The sequence below is a fragment of the Mustela nivalis genome (assembly GCF_964662115.1).
Source record: "Mustela nivalis genome assembly, chromosome: 1".
In the NCBI taxonomy this organism is placed as follows: Eukaryota; Metazoa; Chordata; class Mammalia; order Carnivora; family Mustelidae; genus Mustela; species Mustela nivalis.
Window position 1 is genome coordinate 122,157,456 of NC_139020.1, and position 13,413 is coordinate 122,170,868.

A 13,413-nucleotide genomic window follows, 5' to 3' on the forward strand; every position below is an offset into this window, starting at 1 on the left:
TGATGGTAGCATTAGTTACTTGTTACTAGACAGAACTGTTATGAAAAGAAAGTCTGAAGAAAATACTGTGAAAGGTAGTGAACTTGAGTATAAAATGTGTTCAGTCAAGGGCGCCTGGGTGGCTCAGTGGGTTAAGCCGCTGCCTTTGGCTCAGGTCATGATCTGAGGGTCCTGGGATCGAGGCCCGCATCGGGCTCTCTGCTCAGCAGGGAGCCTGCTTCCCTCTCTCTCTCTGCCTGCCTCTCCATCTACTTGTGATTTCTCTCTGTCAAATAAATAAATAAAATCTTAAAAAAAAAAATTGTTCAGTCAAGCTGATCCTGCTTTTGACTTGACACCCCCCCACACACACCTCAAGGTTATCTCTGTGCCCAATATGGAACTCAAACTCACAACCACAAGATCAGGAGTCACATGCTTTCCTCATGGAGCCAGCCAGGTGACCCATGCTTTTGACTTTATTCTCATTCGCAGATTATTTCCTTGTTTCCCAGGGTACCTAAATGCTGTTCTTAACCTCTTAAACTGCCTCTCACCAGTTTGCCCTTTGACATCAGTGACTGATTGATTGATGGACGACTTTTTATAAGATTTTATTTTTAAGTAATCTCTACACCCAACGTGGGGCTTGAACTTAGAACCCTGAGATCAAGAGTCACATCCTCTACTGACTGAACCAGCCAGACCATCAGTGGCATAGTTTAAGAGAGTAACAAAATGTTTTCATTCACCATTCTCCGTGCTTTCATTCTGCCTCCTTTTGAAAAAGGAATTGTTAATGCATTGACTGGTTTTCTGAACTTACTTTTTAAAGAATGTGAATGGAGATTAAAATAAAAGGGAAAAGTTACATAGTCTGATAACAACAAGACTTAAAATTCTCCACATGCCCTTCCAGTATTGGTTCAGCCTGATGACTGGTGATACGTTTAAAGGAAGAAGAATCGGGGCTTTAGAAACAAGCCCTGGGCTCAGAATTCTGGCCTCAGAGGATTGTGTGTCAGAGCCAAAGCCAGTACCCACAGTCTCCTGCTGCTGGCTGGGTTGCTGCTGCTTAGACATCTTCCCCTCAGGCTGAGGACGCTGTGGTTCTACCTACACAAACACAGCAAGTGGGGAAGCGGTGAAACAAGGTGATTTTGCAGAACATCAAACAAGAGAAACTTGACAATTTTAGGAGAACGTAGGCTTTGGTTTAAGTCATGTGGAGCGTGGGGACTGTAGATACACCCTTAATTAGAGCCAAGAGCCAAAGGAAGGCAGTACAGACTCATGTTCCAGTTGGTTAAGACTTTGTAAAAATTTGTATTGTGTTTATTTAGAGAAATTTTAAAAACATAGAAAAGTATAGAAATTAATACCCATATTCCTGCTACCTAGAATCAACTGACCATCATTAAATATTGGCTCATTGAAAAATTTCAATGGAAGAAAACATTGCAGATAAAACACTATTGGATTTGCAAGTCCAGCACTATTACTTGCTTGTCTTCCCCCAAGGCCAGTATGAACATGAATTTGATGTTTTTTTCTGAGTCTATTTTCTATAGTTATATAGAAACTATATACATGAATAGCTCATACCTGTTAGAATGGCTGTTATCAAAAATAACAAGTGTTGGCAAGGATATGGAGAAAAGGCAACACTTGTGCACTGTTGGTAGGAATGTAATTTGGTGCTGCTACTATGGAAAACAGTGTGGAGGTTCCTCAAAAATAGTAAAAATAAGAGTGCCCTGGTGGTTCAGTCCATTAAGTGTCCTACTCTTGATCTTGACTCAGGTTATGATCTCAGGATTGTGAGATAGAGCCTGCCACAGGCTCCTCGCTGTGCATGGAGCCTGCTCGAGATTATCTCCCTCTGCCCTACCCTGCCCCTCTAGAAAAAAATTAAAAATGAAACTACCATATCCAGCAATTTTACTTTTAGATATTTCTCTCTCTCTCTGTCTCTCTCTCTCTCTCTCTCACACACACACACACACACACAAAGACATGAATACTATTATTAAGCCATAAAAAAGAAGGAAATTCTGCTGTTTGTGACAACATGGATGGAGCTTAAGGACACTATTCTAAGTGAAATAAGTAAAAAATGATAATTACTGTATATGTCTCATGTGGGTGGGATTTAAAAACAAAACCAAAAGATTGGTGATCATTAGAGATTGGTGATCATTAGAGGTTGAGGGGGGAGAAATGGGTGGAGGGGATATAAATTTAAAAAATAATAATAATGAAGAAAGGTGTTTTGCACTATCCCACTGTATTTAGCTTGCCTCTACTATCTTACCTTTTGTTATTTGTCCCACCTTTGATCTGCCTTTTGTTCTCCTTTCTTTCGTTCTTAAAAGTAGCCTGAATTTTTGTTTTCATATTCCACTTTTTCCATCCCCTGGTTTGGAATTCATTGACTCTATTCTTGTTCTTAGAGAGGCTACCCTTAAAATTTTACATTGCACACTTAAGAGAGCCTAACCACTCCGCTTCTCCTTTTAGACAATACAGGTATCTTGGAATACTCTAACTCCAATGCCTGCCCCTTTCACTGTGTAATCAAGTTTCATTGAGTCTGTCCTTTTTCCAGCCCACACATTTGCCTTTGTGATCGTTATACTGAATTATACAATGTTTGTTTATATTTATCTGCATGTTTATCATTTTTTCTCAACAACCCTTGCATCTCATACTTGTCTTCTTTGATCACTTCTTTCTAACGTACATACTTAGAACTTCTTTTAATGTAGGTCTTTGGTGATTTTTAAAAAAGATTTATTTATTTTAGAGACCGATAGAGAGCACGAGTCGGGGAAGTGGCAGAGGGAGAGAGAGAATCCTCAAGCAGACTCCCTGCTGAGAGCAAAGCCCCAGTTGGGGCTTGATCCCATGACCCTGAGATCATTACCTGAGCCAAAATCAAGAATCTGCTGCTTAACTGACTGAGCCATCCACGTGCCCCAGTCTACTGGTGCTTTTTAAAAAAAACTTTATTTTGAAATAATTGTATCTGGGAGCTAGGGGGAGTCACTGAATTCCAGTCACCTGGAATCACTTTTACATGCTTCCAGGGTCCTATCCAATGCAATAATCTTGGACTCAGTTCCCCTAGCTTGCTCCTAGCTCTGCCAGCTCTCCTAATTGTGCTGAGTAGGCATTTACTAATGGTTAACACTCCTCTCTAAATTTGTACCCCCCATAGCTTTGGGTCCAGCTCAAAAATTTTTTCCATCTCCTTTGAGAATTCACTTCCTGAAAAACTGACAGTGAAATAAAAATTATGGGTTTCTTTAGCAAAAAAAGAAATTAAGAATAAAGGTTCTTGGGCATAATAGAATCTTGCTTTTATTTATTTTTTAAATTTATTTGACAGAGATCACAAGTAGGCAGAGAGGCAGGCAGAGAGGGAGGGGAAAGCAGGCTCCCCACTGAGCAGAGAACCTGATGCAGGACTCGATCCCAGGACCCTGAGATCATGACCTGAGCCAAAGGCAGAGGCCCAACCCACTGAGCCACCCAGGTGCCCCTACAGGCTTGCTTTAAAAAAATTATTTGAGCTGTGTCCGGCTGGCTCAGTCAGTGGAGCATGCAACTCTTGATCTCAGGGTTGTGAGTTCGAGCTGCATGTTGGGTGTAGAGATTACTTAAAAATGAAGTCTTAAATAAACAAATATTTGAATGCTGCCATGAAAGGCAACTGGAAATCTGTGTGAGAGTAAGACAGGATTGTTGTAGGGAGCTCATTCTTTGGAATTCATATCATTATCATCATTACATTTATTCAGTATTTATTGACCATCTGTTCTATGGCAAGTCCTGTAGAGAGAATATTACAATGAACATCACTGATGTTTTTCCCCACTCATGAAGTTTACATTCTAGTGGAGGAGGCACAAAAAATGAGCAAGCAGACTGATTAGTTGCTTACAAAATGGCTCCCAAGCATCCCCACTTCCTGGTATCAGCATCCTTGTGTAGTCCTCTATTATATTTTACCATAGTTGGTCTGTGTGATTAATATCATATAGCAGAAGTGATGAGATGTCACTACCCAGAGGAGGTTCTAAAAAGACTTCTGCTTATTTCTTAGGCCCTCACACCTTTTCTTGGATCACTTCCTCTGTGGGAAGCTATCATGTTGTGGGTGCTACTCAGGCAGCCTGTAGAGAGGCCTACTGCTAAGGAACAAACTGAGCCCTGCCAATAACCACTTGAGTGAGTTTGGAAGTGAATCCGTCAGCCCCAGTTGAACCCTGAAATGACTGACTGTGGCTAAACAGGTTGACTGCAACCTCATGAAGGGTTCTGTCCAGACCATCCAGCTAAGCCAGTCCTGTATTACTGATCCACGGACATGTCAAGATGTTAAATGTTCCAATTTTAGGAATAATTTGTTATGTATCAGTAGATGACTAATACACAGACAGATGAAATAACTGCAAATTGGAATCAATGCCTATACCAATCTTATGGTAGAGCAGTTGCTCATCAAGAGAAGTGATATGATCAGATTGTTAATGAAGTAGGCTTTGGAGCCTGAGTGCTGGTTTCAGATCCTGGCTCTGCCACATACTGGCTGTGTGATCTTAGCAAGTCTTTTTTTTTAAGATTTTAAATTAATTAACTTACTAATTAATTAATATTAAAGATTTTACTTATTTATTTGACAGAGATCACAAGTAGGCAGAGAGGCAGGGAGAGAGAGAGAGAGAGAGAGAGAGAGAGGAGGAAGCAGGCCCCCTGCTGAGCAGAGAGCCCAATGTAGGGCTCAATCCCAGGACCCTGAGATCATGACCTGAGCTGAAGGCAGAAGCTTTAACCCACTAAGTCACCCAGTTTATTTTTGAAAAAGAGAGCAAGCACAGGAAAGGGAGAAGCAGACTTCCTGCTGAGCAGAGAGCTGATGCAAAACTCTATCCCAGGAACTTGAGATCATGACCTGAACTGAAGGCAGATGCTTAACTGACTGAACCACCCAGGCACACATTTTTTTTTAAACTTCTGTTTTCTAATTTGATCATTTGTAGAATGAAGATAATAACAGTACTTACGTTAAGGTTGTTCTGAAGAGTCAAGAAGTTAGAAAAAAGTGTGTAGCCCAGAGATTGACACATTTTAAAGGTCCAATTAATATAGCTGTTGTTAATCTGTATTGATTCTTGAACATTTGTTATTAATCTATTTTTTAAGATTTATTTATTTATTTATTTGAGAGAGAGCATGAGTTGAGGGGAGGAGAAGAGACTCCCCACTGAGCAGGGAGCCCAAGACGTGGGGCTTAATCCCAGAATCCTGGGACAATGACCTGAGCTGAAGGCAGTGGCTTAACCAGCTGAGCCACCAAGGCTCCCTATGTTATCAATCTATTTGTTTGAGCTATTTGCCTGTGCTTGTTTATACTGGAAAATGGCTACTGAAGGTGAAGGTGATTTAGGTGTCTAAATCTGACCCAAAATTAGCAGGGCCACTCCACACTGTATTGCACACCTATGTGCCGGGGATAATGCTCGGTCCTGGAAAAAGTAAGATATGGTCCATATCCCCAGAGTTCAGATTCTCAGATGGGAGGCAGACACAAGGGTTATTAATGTAATTAAGGATTAATTAAGGATTCTAAGTCTAAAAGACTTGTGAGTTGAAGAATCTTCAAGAATTTATCACCAAATGCCATTTGAGTTTGGTACACTCCTCGTTATGAGGAAAAACTTGATAGGTCTATGCCTAGGAGAAAATTTGAGAATTAGTTTAGAAGTTTAGAAATGAAAAGATCTGTTTTAATTGCTAGGAAAGGCTGTAATTTATACTGGGAAGACAAAGCACAGAGGAAAGCAGTAAACTGAAATGAAGACAGGCTTTGGATCTCAGCTTAAATGCCACTACCTGAGAGAGCCTCCTCCATGTGCCCCTGTTCTCTTCCTTCTCTTCATAGCACTTATCATAATTAATGCTTATTTGTGGTTTTTTTCACAACCACTGTGAGGGCAGGAATCTCATCTGGTTTACTCACCACAGTATTTAGTTTGATCCCTGGAACTTAGGTAACAGGTACTTAATACATTTTTGTAAATGAATGTTAAATGAGTGTTTAGAACCATTGGCACCCTGGTGAGTCATTGAAGACCCATAGAAAACTCTGGGTTCCTGGCTGGCTCAGTCAGTGGAGCATGTGACTCTGAATCTTGGGGTTGTGAGTTTGAGCCCCACACTGGGTATAGAGATTAATTAAAAATAAAATTTAAAAAAAGAAAGGAAAAGAAAACTCAAGACCCATGCAGCAGTGTGCTGAGTCAAAGACTGAACTTGTGTACAGTCTTTTACTTCTCTAGCAAAGAGAGGGGCTGGAAAGGCCTTGATGGTCCATGAGAATGGAATTCCTTTGGAGGACTGTAGAGTACTATAGAACTTCCTCCCCTCCACTTGATACACACAAAATCCAGGAGTGATGAGGAGGAGGCTCTCTTCTTAGGAAATAGAAGATAATCAGCCTTCCTGTGCTTTGAACACTGTAAAGAATACTGGTGATCCTACATCTAACATCCATGGTCCTCTTGGCCCTTAGCTTTACTCAAGTAGCCATATCTCTCCCTTGCAACTTATGTGATTCAAGGAGCACCCACCCCATTGCCAATTCCAATTATGGTAACCTCTTTTCCCTTCTGGAACTCAAGGTTAAGTCTTCTTTACATTTGCTAGTCAGTTACTGATTGGGAGGCAGAGTATGTGCCTATGTGACCTAATTGGTCAGAAAAACCCAACAACAACAACAAAAAAACCCCACAAAAAAAACCAAAAACAGAAGGAAAGATTGTAGATGGAAAAGAAAGTATGTGGTCCTGATTGCTCCTGGTAGACCTCTGGAAAATCACTTTAGTATGAATTTGAAACCTACCATGTTTGTAGGAGAGCAGAGAGACTAATAGATGAGGTCCTTGATAACTTGTTGAACCATTGAATTCACCAACCTAAAAGTGTTTTTTTGCCTGTGGACTTCCTGTTGTGTGAGATAATAAATTTACTTATTGCTTAAGAAGACAGTTTGAGAAGACAGTTTGAATCAGGTTTTCTATTTGCAGCCAAAATGGTTCCAACTGACATGTGATATTTGACTTTCTGGCTCAATTAGTGCAGCTATAATCAGAAGAGTGGGCAAGTCACCCTATTGTCTTGGAAAAGGCAAGCAGTTGGACTCTGTGTTTCTAGGGTTGAAAATGAAAATCTACTGGGGCATCTGAATGGTTCAGTTGGTTAAGCTTCTGCCTTCAGCTCAGGTCATGATCCCAGGGTCCTGGCATTGAGCCCTGCATCAGGATCCTTGTTGGGGGAGTCTGCTTCTCCCTCTCCCTCTGATTGCTGCTCTACCTACTTGTGATCCCCCTCTCTCTCTATGAAATAAATAAATTTTAAAAAAACCTTAAATAAAAAAAGAAAATGAAAGTCTATTTAAATATAAACTACTGCTAGTGTGAATAGCTAGGTAAGGAAAGGGATTGGGGGCAGCGTTGAGAACATCTTTGCATGGCGCAGACACAGAGATCAAACTCACAGTGGCCCCAGCTGCCTGGGAAGAAAGCCAAATATGGGCCTGAAAGTATTTACCCTAAAAGCTGTGACCCTGAGATTTCTTGTGAGACCCGGAATGATTGATGCCCTCTGTTGGAGATCCTCAGCCCAATTAGGTCACCTGCACCACCACAGATCTGGAAAATACGGGTCGTCCAACAGCGACACTATGTGGCTGTAAGATGCAAGAACAATAGTGGGCCAATGAGACTTCTCTTCGGGTGTGTGGAAGTTGTATTTTCTGCTAGGAATTTTTTGATCACTTAACCCCTTATGAGTTTTTGAAAATGGTGGGCAGGGACCCTATTTGTAGTTTCTGACTTTATTAATCTGAGAAATAAAATATTGAGGTGACTTCTTTTTGTGAGGGGGAAAAAAGCAATGATCATATTTGTACATGGTGGAGATGTTTTTACAGTTTTTATCTGTATTGTCAAGATGCATTAAAATTAGGCTTGAAGTCACCCCAACAAGAAATATTCCCATTTTATTACTTCCTTTGAAAATTTGTCTATGGTTTCCCATTACCCCCTGGATAAAGTCCCAGGTCTTTAGCACACCTCCTAAAGCCTTCCCATTCTGCCTTTCCAGGGATGCAACATATTACTCAGTTTCATCAGGGAGCCCTCAGTAGGTTCCATTATATTTGTAAAGGCTTTTGGAGTTAGGTTTTAGGGGAGGGCAGATATGAGTCATACCAAAGGGGCCCAGGTTTAATGACAAAAAATAATAAGGTTTACTGATTACTTGTGATTTAGGCATTATAATAATGTGCTTTGAAACTATTTAATTTGCTCAAGAAGTTCTCTATAATTATCTTTCCTCCCTGTATTGCTGGGGAACTCCTACCATTCAGAATCATTCAAGTATTTCTCTAAATTTGCAGTTCTTGAGCTTGGAGGCAATTAGAATCACCTGGGGAGGGGAGGATGGGGAAGAGACGTTATTGACAAACTATTAACACCTGAGGCCTACCCTGGAGATTCTGATTTAAGTAGTCTGGGGATTGATTACCAAATTTTCACATCTCCTGGGGTGATTCTAATTTGCAGTCAGGGTTGAGACTCACAGGTTTAGGAAGACTAAAGTGACCCATTTAGGTAATTCTTCTCTTTTCCTTCTGTACCCTGCGCAAACTTCTTTGATTATGCCTATCACACTGTATCTTAATTTCAGAGCGTATATTTAGTCCCTAACTAGACTATTTCCAGTCAGCCACCTCTGCATTCCTGGAGCCTCATGTAGGGCCGGACACTTCGTGGAGATTTGAAAATGCTGAACGTAAGGGTAAAATGTCATTAATGAACACATACTGGGGTCCTCCAAATGCTAGGTGCTGCCGCGATCAGCAAGGTCTGGAACTTAGAAAACAAGATGACTAGTCCTGTACAAAGGCTCACAGTCACAGCTTGAATGTGTGTGGAGGGCAGAACGCGTTGGTTCCGTTGCCGGGGCCTCATTTCCACCAACGGCCTCAATTATGTATTTCTGTGGTCCGGGCAAATGAGTTTCCAGGTGTCTGCTAACAGCGCCTGCAAAAGCACCGCTTGTTGACAGTGCGACGGCAGTGCGCAGGCGCAGACCGTAAGCTCGGCGCACTCTCCTCTGAGTGACTGTAAGTCCCGCCCCCAAGAGCGAGGGCAACTCGACGCGGGGCCGACCTAGACGCTTCCGCCCCGCCCCCCCATTTCCCCGGGCTGTGGGAAGAAACAGGGCCCGCGCTCTGAGGCGGAGCGGAGGTGGGGCTTCTCGCCGCGCTCCAGCTCGATTGGCCGGCCTCCCGCGGCGCGGTAACGGTCGCGGGGGCGGAGCCAGAGAGGGCTGAGTTGGGCCGGGCCGGGCGTGCTGCTGGGGAAGGCCGCGGCAGAGGAAGGTGAGTGGCGTCGGTGTCCCTCCCCCGCGCATCCCGGGGACCGGCCTGGGCCGGTCTGGGAGAATGGTCACACCGACTCTTGTCGGGCGCCCAGGGAGCGCGTCAGTTATAATCCTAGTGTAAGGGTGGCGGTCCCTGACTAACCCGGCTGGAGTCGTGACTGCCTGGCCTTGGGCACCTCGGGCTGCTCACCGCAGGCCACAGCGCCTCCGTTTCTTCATTCGCAGCACACAGCTGGTAATTCTTGCGCTGAGGGCTGGTTGAGAAGGTTGAAGAGGCAGTCGTGTGAGGCTTAGAATGACAGCCGGCGCAGACCGCACTGCGGCCGAGTCCTAGGCGAGTCCTCCGTGTGCAAGAGCCGACCAGAGCGGACCCGCTTCGCTTTTCAGGGTTAGGGTGTCTGAGAAGTTTGCTGTCTAGAGGAGACTCGGAGCGAAAGGGTGGGTACCCGGGGGAGTAGGCGAGTTGCCCTTCCAACTACTCATGAGGCTCATTCCAGGCTCGGAGGACGGCTGGCTTTCGGCGGAGTCTGAGTCTGTGAGGTGGGAATGTCAGAAGGCTGGGATCCGGCCCCTAGAGACCGCACAGGAAGGGTTTCTGCTACCATTTATCTTCTAATCATAATAATATTAAACATTGTGCAGGCATCACCTGCGTTGGTTCCAGTCCTCTGCAGGAGTTTGTTTTTACTTTCTTTATTGCCAGGTGGACTCCTGCCTGCCCCGCCACACCTTGAACAGGTGGCTAACTGGGGTTTGGCCCGCAGCTTCTCCCTCAAACGGGGAGAGGCGGCTCTGGCCCTTTGTGTACCCTCTCCTGGGGCCCAGTTACTGGGTGGAGATGACATCCAATCCCAACTCCCATTTCCTTATTTTCAGTAGATTCACTAATAAGAAAATTGAGCAGCATGCTCCTCTGTTTTGGGAGTAGAGCTTTCGTATTTAATTGACAGTAGAGACTTTGAAAGCATTGCGTGTTCCATTTATTGCAGTAATGTGAGATATATGCTTTTGAGATAGCTAATGACAAATTTTGATGAGTCTCCATGGAGAAAGAATCACCACATGCCATGGTTTGTTATCTCCAGCTTTTCCCCAAGAAAGTGTTGAAAAATACACATTTTATTGGATCCTGCTTGTTAACTGGGCTTCAGACCTGTGAAGGGGAAGTTAACAGAGGACTCTTGGAAAACCTGGACAGTGCCAGAAGATACAACATGCTTTACCTCTCTCTGCATTTGGCTTTTTATGTTATGTGCAAACAACTTGTCTCCTGCAACCCCTATTCCCACAGTCTTACTTTAGGTGTGTTGTGGCACTGATTAAAGGTATAGCGTCTTCTTTGGCCTTGGAAAACATTTGGTCTTTACCTGTGACTCAGTTCCAGATCTGTGTCCTGTCACAGCTTATAGTAGGGGGAAAGGCTGGTGCATACTATCAGCACATTAATTTCACAACATGGACTTCTGGAAAGGAATTAAAAATTACTTAAGAACTTTTTAAAACAATTATTTATTTAGTCACAGGTGGAATTGAGAAGATAGTTTTTATTCCTGCCTTTGCCGTTTGTGTTTAGTGGTATTTGTGTGAGAGCGTTTCATTTTAGTACCCTTGCAAATGAGAATAATCTACCTTTGTGGTCAGAATTATCTGTTCTTACAGATAACAGTTTATGATAGATTTGGACTCCCAGCTAAATGTTTCAAAAAGCAGGGAGAGGAATGAAGAGAAGGAAGAAAACACAAGATGATGAGTGTTGAGTCCATCAGTGGTTACTTCAGCTGTTCCACTTCAGTTCAGTGGTTACCAGTGCCATAGATGCCTGCTCTGGGAATAACACAAGACCATTTTCACTAGAAGTTGAACACTTTAAGATTTTTGGTTTATCTTTTGAAATCTAGATGAAGATCCAGTTTCAGACGTAAGACTCACTGGGTGATCATTTCATTGAGATCAACTTGAATGACTAGGTGAAAAGTGCAAGAGGAATGTGCTATGACTGAGGTATGTCTAATGTGACTGATAACTCTCTCTGGATGTTGGGAGGCCTAGAAAAAGACCTGTTATTTGTTGAATACTGTAATAGATACATTGTATATATTTCCTTCTGATCTCTTGATAATTGAATTAGGTAGATATTTTAAACTCAGCTGAGGAAACTGGAGCCCAGAGAGGTTAAGTAACTACACTAATTCAGGTAGCTGGTGGTCACCAACTCTGATCACCAGCTCTGTCAGCTATGAGTCAGGCACTGTTTTATTTTCTTTTTATATTAACTCCTAATTTCCATAACACCCCTATGAGCTACGTATTTTTTACTCTCCTCATTTTATGATAGTGAGATCAAGGCGTAGAGTCATTAGTAATTTCCTGGCTGTGTGGCAGAATCCACAGTTCAAATCCAGGCAGCCTGGCTACAGAGCTATACCAGCTTTCTTTTGGTTAGTGTTTTTGGTATTAATAAATTATTAAAATAAGATGATACCCCTCAGATCAGGGTGTAGAATCGTGCTCACCATGCCAGAGCCCCTCCATTGCTCAGTGCCAGTCTCAGTTACTTCTGTACTCCCATTAGTAGCCATTCTTCAGATTTCTATAGTAATTATTTCCTTATGCTTGAGTTTTTTCCCATAAATGTATATTTCTAGACACTATAGTGTAGCCTTACCAGTTAAAAGTTACTTAAGAACTTTTAAAAAAAAATATTTTAGAACAAGCAGGGAGAGGGGCAGAGAGGGAGGGAAAGGGAAAGAATCTTGAGCAGACTCCCCACTGAGTGTGGAGCCTCATACAGGGCTCCATCTCATGACCCTGAGATTATGACCTGAGCTAAAATCACGAGTCAGACACTAAACCCACTGGGCTACACAGTTGCCCCTTAAAAACTCTTTAAAATATCTGTAGGTTTGCAGGGTGCCTGGGTGACACAGTTAGTTGAGCATCTGGCTCTTGGTTTCGACTCAGGTCGTGATCTCAGGGTCACGAAATTGAGGCCCGCGTTCGGCTCCATACTCAGCCTGGATTCTACTTGAGGCTCTCTCTGATAAATAAATAAATGTATTTTTAAAAATCTGTAGGTTTTTCTCTCTGTTCCTCCTTTTCCCTTATAATTTATCAGATCTAGAATCTGGGTTTGACCTATATATACTGTAGACTGGATTTTGCTGATTATAAATTCATATACAATTCAGTATGTTCTGCCCTGGATAATTCCTGCACACTTATAGCTGGATCCAGGACTGGATCAGACTCAGATTCAAGTCCTTTGGCAATTCTCTAAGCAGTGTTTGTCAAGTCCATTGGAGGTGCCTGTGCCTCTCTTTGTGATCTCAGCAACTCTTGAAACTTCATACCTATATCTATTCATTTAAGGTTGCAAAACAGTGGTATTTTCTATCCTGTTTTTTTTTCTTATTAATTGGCATACTAGTCCCTTATATAGCATCTGGATACACAGCTATATGATTCCTTTAGGAAAGGCAGCATAAATGCTTGATTCTTTCCATTTATTTACCAATTTTCAAGATAATGAATTAGTTCCTTATTTTTTATTTTTTTATTTTTTATAAACATACATTTTTATCCCCAGGGGTACAGGTCTGTGAATCACCAGATTTACACACTTCACAGCACTCACCAAAGCACATACCCTCCCCAATGTCCATAATCCCACCCCCTTCGCCCAACCCCCCTCCCCCCAGCAACCCTCAGTTTGTTTTGTGAGATTAAGAGTCACTTATGGTTTGTCTCCCTCCCAATTCCATCTTGTTTCATTGATTCTTCTTCTACCCACTTAAGCCCCCATGTTGCATCACCACTTCCTCATATCAGGGAGATCATATGATAGTTGTCTTTCTTTGCTTGACTTATTTCGCTAAGCATGATACGCTCTAGTTCTATCCATGTTGTTGCAAATGGCAAGATTTCATTTCTTTTGATGGCTGCATAGTATTCCATTGTGTATATATACAACATCTTCTTGAT

General features: G+C 42.5%; 1 protein-coding gene across 9 annotated transcripts in view; it reads left to right on the plus strand.

Moving 5' to 3' along the window:
• CEP70 (centrosomal protein 70) overlaps positions 1-13,413 on the plus strand; it is a 118,823-nt gene that overhangs the window by 1,846 nt on the left and 103,564 nt on the right. For 5 of the 9 annotated variants that reach the window (XM_082690533.1, XM_082690541.1, XM_082690534.1 and 2 more), the window contains exons 1-2: positions 9,353-9,430; positions 11,331-11,433. The exons of 1 other annotated variant lie outside the window; for it this stretch is intronic. The gene's annotated coding sequence lies outside the window, so the exon portion shown is untranslated. Of the gene's footprint in view, positions 1-9,349; positions 9,431-11,330; positions 11,434-13,413 lie in introns of those variants that run through there. 3 more of the 9 variants (XM_082690538.1, XM_082690540.1, XM_082690537.1) reach the window with 2 other exon arrangements.